The following is a 7,808-nucleotide window of genomic DNA, read 5'->3' as shown; positions in this document are numbered from 1 at the left end:
ACATCACATGTCACAAAGAAGCCAGAAATGACCACTTCCTTTTCCTGTGTTGCCTTAGTCATGGGGTCTTCTCACAGCAATGGGAGAGTAACTAAGACAAATGCAGTGCCTGCCTTGGGAAGGAACTGCTACAGGAACGAAGGACAAAGGGAAGCACAGCTTTACCTAGAATGTGGAGCAAGTCTTCTACGAGAAGAAGAAATCTGCACATTACCTTGGTAATGAAAAATAAATAGTGAAGACACATTCAAAGGAGGCATTAAGAAGACTGTGTATAATGGAAAAATTTTCAGTATTTGACAAAATAAAAATTTGGTACCAGGTGAATATGGAAGAAATTGACTCTAGTGCCAGGAAAGGAATGACAAGGACAAGAACAAGCAGGCAAAGAGAGGATTCCTTCTTCCACATCCTTTATGTAGGTTTCCAGCAGAAGGTGTGGCCCCAATAAGAGGCAGATCTTCCCACCCCAAAAGATCTGGATTAAAGGTGTGTCTTCCTACCTCAAAGGTACAGGCAAGAAGTAGATCTTCCACCATCAAATGATTTAAGAAAAAAAAAATCCCTCACAGGTGTGCCCATTTTGGAGTTTTATTTAACTTGAGATGCAGTCAAGTTGACAACTAAAATATCCATCATAGATACTTGTAAAACAAATAAAACAATAACTATATTTACAGACAATATTCAAGGCTTGTCACAATGTAACATAATCACATTTTGTTCAAGAGACAAACAAACAAAACCTACCAAAGTCGTATAACCCAAAAAGTAATGCTCCAAGCTTGCCAGCAGCTATGATTGATAATATTAGAGATAATAGATATTTTGTTTTTAATTTTAAAAAAAATTTAAGACAGTGTATGTTATGTCGCTCTGGATATCCTGGAACTCACTCTGTAGACCAGATATAGTCAAGATGATAGCCAAAGATGGCCACCACAAGTCCATATCACATCTCCTTATATCCTGCTTAATTTCAAAATAAAAAACAATAATTAGGTTATAATTATGTCTAATAAAACTATACCTTATACAATTGCAAGTGCATTATAAACGTAGAATAGGTGGCAGTGTGACTTGGACATTCTTTTAGTAATTCAAACTTAAGTATGATAACCATTGATATTCTCTTAATTGATGATATATCACATGATAAAGAAATTGGTGAAAGAAAACAAATATCTTAACAAAATTTGAAGAAACATGTCACATGTAGTCTATTTTCTGTAACTGGTCATGTGCCCTTATAACTACCTTCCTCTACTACCCATTCTGTATTTCCTTCATATTTCCTTCACACTTGGCAAGAACTCAGCAGATCTTTGCATTTTTCATGGAGAAGTGGTGCATATCTTCATTCATGATGGTGCCACACCCTTTGTTATCCTGTCTGGATTAGGCTGTTGTAGTGTCCTATTGACTTTAACCACAGGACATGGTAGGGCCAAGAGATGCCCTAAGGGTCTTCTGCCCTCCAGACATGATTTTTCTTACCTCCATTGTGGAGAAGCAATCCAATTTCTCCATGGTAATCTGGATCAATCACCTCTCTGAACAGTTATTCCTATCGAAAGCGGTTGGTTTAAGGGCATTAGAAACCCAAAGTGGGCAGGCGGGGAGTCTGAGATTCCAGTTCAATGGAATAGTTGTTACTCTCCACTCTGGAACCAAAACTTCTAGATCAGCAGAATTTAGGTTACAGGAACAGGAAGTAAACATTTTCCTGTGGGTCACTAGGGGTGATAATGAGTGGAACGATTTCCTTTTCCCCTTGCTGATTCCTGGACTTTCGGATCATGGCTACGGAAGAAACTGAGACATTTATTGGATACTGATTCAAGCCATATACCACCTTCTGGAGATCCCTGCTCTAGCCCTCCAGGGTGCTGCACCTAATTGTCACAGTAACAGCGTCTTCAAAAGGCCATTCCATCTTTCTATCAGGCCAGCTGCTTCAGGATGGTGGGGGAATATGGTAAGAATAGTGGATTTCATGGTCGTGGGCCCACTCTCGTACTTCTCTAGTTCTGAAGTGAGTTCCTTCTTCAGAAGCAATATTGTGTGGAATACCATGAAGTTGGATAAGGCATTCTGCAAATTCGTAGATGGTGGTTTTGGGAGAAGCATTAGGTGCAGGAAAGGTGAATCCATAACCAGAATAAGTATCTAGTCCATGATGGCCCCTCTGGAAAGCTGTGGTGTGATGGTCGTGGGGCTGCCCAGAACATCATCCCTGCATCCACTGGTGCTGCCTCGGCTGTGGGCAAGGTCATCCCAGAGCTGAACAGGAAGCTCACTGGCATGGCCTTCCGTGTTCCTACCCCCAATGTGTCCATTGTGGATCTGACATGCCACTTGGAGAAACCTGCCAAGTATGATGACATCAAGAAGGTGGTGAAGCAGGCATCCGAGGGCCCACTGAAGGGCATCCTGGGCTACACTGAGGACCAGGTTGTCTCCTGTGACTTCAACAGCAACTCCCACTCTTCCACCTTTGATGCTGGGGCTGGCATTGCTCTCAATGACAACTTTGTGAAGCTCATTTCCTGGTATGACAATGAACACAGCTACAGCAACAGGGTGGTGGACCTACGTGGCCTCCAAAGAGTAAGGAATCCTGGACCACCCACCCCAGCAAGGACACTGAGAGCAAGAGAGAGGCCTTCAGTTGCTGAAGAGTTCCTGTCTCAACTTGGCCCCCAACACTGAGCATCTCCCTTACAATTTCCATCCCAAAACCCCATGATAACAGGAGGGGCCTAGGGAGCCCTCCCTACTCTCTTGAATACCGTCAATAATGTTCGCTGCACCCACCTCAAAAAAAAAAGTGTCTAGTTCAGTAAAGACAAAGTGTCTTTTCCAAGGAGGAAGGGGTCCAATGTAGTCAATCCGTTACCAGGTCGTTGGCTGGTCGCCTCGGGGGAATAGTACCATATCTGGAACTCAGTGTTGGTCTCTGCTGTTGGCAGATCTGGCACTCAACAACCGTTATAGCCACGTCAGCCTTGCAGAGTGGAAGTCTATGTTGTTGAGCCCAACCATCTCTGCTACCATGGCCACTTTATTCCATTCCATTGGGCAATGAGAGGAATGGCTGGGGAAAGAGGCTGACTGTTCATAGAACGGGTCATCTTATCTACTTGATTATTAAACTCCTCAGCTGAAGTCAACTCTTGATGATCATGTGAAGACACAAACACCTTCAAATCTTTTGCACATTTAGAGAGATCTATCCACATACTTCCTCCCCACATGTCTTTCTCACCAATTTTCAATCATGGTTTTCTCAAGTCCCCGACCATCCAGCCAATCCATTGACTGTCGTCCATGAATGGTGAGCAATCCCAATTCTGGTCATTTCTCCTTCTAAACAAAATGTGTGACCATATGCACTGCCAGAAGCTCTGGCCACTGTGAAGATCTCCTTCAGTAGTCTTTCAGGGTTGCAATGCTGCAGCTGTCCACTTCTGGGTGTCGCATGCGTAATGTACAGAACAATCCATAAACTAGGTCCCAGTCGTCTCTTTAGTCAACACACCATGAGGCTATAGGTGCTTGGCAGGAGATGGCACTGTAAGAGTAGAAACCGTAGGCATTTGGGCAACTTCCTCATGTAACTTGATTGTTCCTTCAGGACATGCTTGGGTCCAATCACATGCATACCACTTCCACTTGATATTGAATTGCTGTGCGCATCCTAATTTATCTTATTTAATGAAAGTCTAAATATGTCAAATCCTCCTGATCCTCAATAACATTTACTTAATAACTCTATCTTAATATTGTTTTTGATTATTGGATGGTAAGTTATATTTTATTCATGTTAGAAAACTATTGCTTAATATCTAACCAATCTGTACCTTATATTTTAGAAGATAATTTTTGTTTTCTTTTAAGAAAGTTTATTATCATTATTTTGGAGAACAACTTTTCCTTCATACAATGCAATTAATGGAGTCGATAATTCTTGGTCATCAACTTGATTACATCTGGACTTAACTAAAACTCCAAAAATAGAGGGCACACCTCTGAGGGCTTTCTGCTCAATTTGAAGTGGGAAGATCTACTGTGAATCTGGATTTTCTGTTTGTTTGTTTGTTTTTTGTTTTTTTTTTTTTTCGAGACAGGGTTTCTCTGTATAGCCCTGGCTGTCCTGGAACTCACTCTGTAGACCAGGCTGGCCTCGAACTCAGAAATCCACCTGCCTCTGCCTCCCAAGTGCTGGGATTAGAGGCGTGTGACATCACCACCCGGCTGTGAATCTGGATTTTTGATTAAGGAAGTCACATCTTTAGTCCAGAACTTTAATTCAATTCTAAACTGGGCCATGCTTTTTTCTGGAAGCCTATATAAGGACATGGAAGAATGAAACTTTCACTCTTTGCCTGCTAGACCTCACCTTGCCAGCAAATCCTTCATTAAGCAACCTTTCTTTCACACAACCCAGTCTAGGTTGGCGACCGCTTCCCCTCTGGTGACGTAAGAGTCGCAGGACCTCCTGGGAAATGTAGTTCAAGACTTGGCCGGCGGCGGGTCTCGCGGTGGACCCTAGGCTTGCTTTATCATACACACCGGGAAGCCAGTTAGAAGCCACCTGCATGCCTGCCTGCTGGCTGGGAGCGCACGAAGCTGTGGGGGAGGACAACTGAGGAGCGTCGCGCGTCCCCGAACCCCAAAGAGAATCCCAATGTGAGACCTGAGTGTTTGCGACCAAACCAACCCGGGGCAGTCTGATGAGAGGAAGCCGCCTGCCTAGTCCTGTGGGTGCCAGTGAGCACTGGAAATCCTAGTGTGTGATACCCTGGTGAGACCTGGTGTGTGGAAGGGAAGTGAATTTAGAGAAACTAGGCGCGGATAAGATTGATGGATTAATGGGGCGGCACCAGAGTGCTGGGTAGCCAATGAAGGTGAGAGTAACACTGCAGAGTGTTTGATTTGTGCTTGTGATAATTCTTATTAGCCCCTGAATGTGGATCGCCTGGTGGCAGGGAGTGGGGACAGTCTGAACCCTCCAGATCTCATTTCCACCTCAAATCGTGATTAAAACCTGAAAAGTCTTGGGTTCAAGGTCGACTATTGTCCTTTTGCTTCAGCGAGTAGAGGCAATCTCAACTCCAGAAAGATGGCATGCGGGGGCTTGAGGAAAGGAGAGGTTTCGTGCAGAAGGTTGCTGTGTAGTTCATAGAACACACCTGTAAACAGGCTGTTTTGATTTCAAGGGTTGTAGGCAGCAGGGTTGGAAGCAGTGAGGGTCATTCCGGGAAGGAAGGTGTGGCCTTGAGGATGGGGGAAGAGGAAGTGGAAGGGGACCCTTTCTTGTATAACCAACACGCTGGATGTGTTAGTTTAGTTTTTGTTTTTTGTTTTTTTTTTCTTTTTCTTTCTTCTTTGTCCTCCTCCTCCTCCTCCTCCTCCTCCTCCATTTGAGACAGGCTCTCACTATGTACCCCCTGGCTTTTCTGGAATTCACTAAGTAGACCAGGCTGGCCCCAAAAGTACAGAACTATGCCTTCTTCCACCTCCCCATTACTAGAATTTAAGGTGTTCAGTTTTGAGATGGTATTTGAATTAAAATTTAGGGCCTCAACTGCTTTTTTTTCACAGATAGATGACCACATTCCTAATCTAACATAAAAAAGAAGAGATGATAGTAGGTAGAAGAAATGTAAAGTAGGTTTTGGCTTGGAAGTGGCTGTGGAGGAGGAGGAGGAGGAGGAGGAGCAGCAGCAGCAGCAGCAGCAGCAGCAGCAGCAGCAGCAGCAGCAGCAGCAGCAGCACACCTTTAATCCCAGCACTGGGGAGGCAGAGGCAGGGGGATCCCTGAGTTGGAGGCCAGCCTGATCTAGAGACTGAGTTCCAGGACAGCCAGAGCTACACAGACAAACCCTGAAGTGAGAATTCTGGAATTCTGGGTTCCCAACAAAACACAGAAATATAAGAATGTGTTTTCATTTTAATCCCAGCTGTGGGGATATGCTGATTTGCCCCATGCTCTAGCAGAGGAATGGTTTTTCCAGTTGGAGACAGTTTTTGTAATTGTGTGCTGTTTGGAATTCTGGGATTTTTTTTTTCAGAGGATATATAAAGGCTAAAGCCCCATAGGTGGGTGGTGTTTGGTCATTATTCCCTGCGTGACCAACTGCCACCAATCCCCCCATTGGTTGCAGTTTGTTAGTAGTTATACTCAAGGAAGAAACAAGAGGAAGAATTTAAATTCAAAGATCTCCACTCTCTCTTTCACCTCTATCCTTCTTACTCTCCTATCTAGTGATAGGGGGTGAAACAGGGGTGGGGAGGTAGAGGGTGGGGAAGAAAGGGGAACCCACAAAGTAGGAAAGACCAGCTACAGTAGGAAAGACCAGCTACAGAAGGTTACCGGTGAATGAGAGGCATGCAGGTACAGGCCTTCAGTGATGCCACTAAAGTGTTTTTCAGGACTTCCTAATAGGTTTTGCTTTTACGTTTTAGTTAATGTGACTTTTTAGTTGTAATTCTATTCTCTATTAGTACCTTTGTTTTTTTGTTTGTTTGTTTGTTTCGGTTTTTGGTTTGTTTTCTGCATCTTGTCCTAAAAGGTCCTTTCTTACTCATTTTCATAGCCTACTTATGGATTCCGTTCTTTATAGATGTTCAATCTTGCAACAAATTGTTCTTTATAGATGTATGATCTTCACAGCCTATGTACGGGTTCCGTTCTTTATAGATGTGCGATCTTTGCAAACAGTCACTGCTTCACATTGAGGCTTTATTTTCAGTTTTTAAAACGTATTTTTATTTGACTTTTATGTATATGGGTATTTTGCATAAATGTATGTTTGTGTACCACATACATACAAGACCCACTAACGTCAGAGGAGAGCATTGGATTCCCTGGCACGGAAGGTAGAAACAGTTGTGAGTGATCATGTGGGTGCCAGGAACTGACCCTGGGGTCTCTGGAAGAGCAGCTTTGCCCTGAGCTACCTTTTTTAGCCCTGCAGTTTGTTTTTAACAAATTTCAGGCTCTACCTATTGTTAAAAGATTCAGGGTTGGATTTTATATGCGCAGTTTTAGTTGCCATGTAAACAAAGTTTCATAAATTGTGCCACCACACTTTAAGAAGTGAGTTAGAAACTAACTGGTCACTAAGGCCAGCAGTGAGCAGCTTCTGGTCTCTTAAATTAGAAAATAACTGGCTTTTACAGAGACCTTGCAAGTATAGGTTAATGCAGATTAAAAACACCATCGATGACTCTCAGGGAGAAGAACACAGAATGAAAACGCTATTGTGCCTACTTTTAGATAGCCTTGCATCCATTCATATCTCCTAGTGGGACACATATACATATAATTTTCAAACTAGGTACACAAACATAATTTTGCTTAGTGTTTTTATTGCTACCATCTGAAGTGGAAACTTAAGGGTTCTTTGGAAAGTCGGTTGGATCATGTTTTGCTGGGGCAAACGTGTGAAAGAGCGTTTAGTTGAAGTGGACACAGGTGAAAGGCTAAGGCATACTTGTGAAGGAACATTGAGCTGAAGCAGATACGGGTGAAAGGATGTTCTTCTCCAATAAGGCCACACCTCCTAATCCTTCCCAAAACAGTTCAGTAACTAGGGACCAAGCATCCAAATGTATTAGCCTATGGGGGCCATCCTTATTTAAAAACCACCATGTAGTATGAATTATTTTATGTGTCTGGCCCTTTAAATGACCCTTTGCTCTTCAGTGACAGTTGGCTCTTGGGCTTCTGGGAACAAGAGAGGATATAAAAGCCAGCAGAGGCTGTGAGGTGAGTGGACAGAGTAGTAAGTAGGAGAGGG

General features: G+C 43.3%; 1 protein-coding gene across 2 annotated transcripts in view; it reads left to right on the top strand.

The window, feature by feature from the left end:
• The first annotated feature begins 4,539 nt into the window (after positions 1–4,539).
• LOC110338540 (zinc finger protein 790-like) overlaps positions 4,540–7,808 on the top strand; it is a 14,568-nt gene continuing 11,299 nt past the window's right edge. Inside the window, exon 1 of one of the 2 annotated variants that reach the window (XM_021221879.2) lies at positions 4,540–4,692. The gene's annotated coding sequence lies outside the window, so the exon portion shown is untranslated. Of the gene's footprint in view, positions 4,693–4,731; positions 4,808–7,808 lie in introns of those variants that run through there. The other variant, XM_029537604.1, reaches the window with a different exon arrangement.

Source organism: Mus pahari, chromosome 1 (assembly GCF_900095145.1).
Source record: "Mus pahari chromosome 1, PAHARI_EIJ_v1.1, whole genome shotgun sequence".
In the NCBI taxonomy this organism is placed as follows: Eukaryota; Metazoa; Chordata; class Mammalia; order Rodentia; family Muridae; genus Mus; species Mus pahari.
This window is presented reverse-complemented; position numbering and strand designations above follow the sequence as displayed.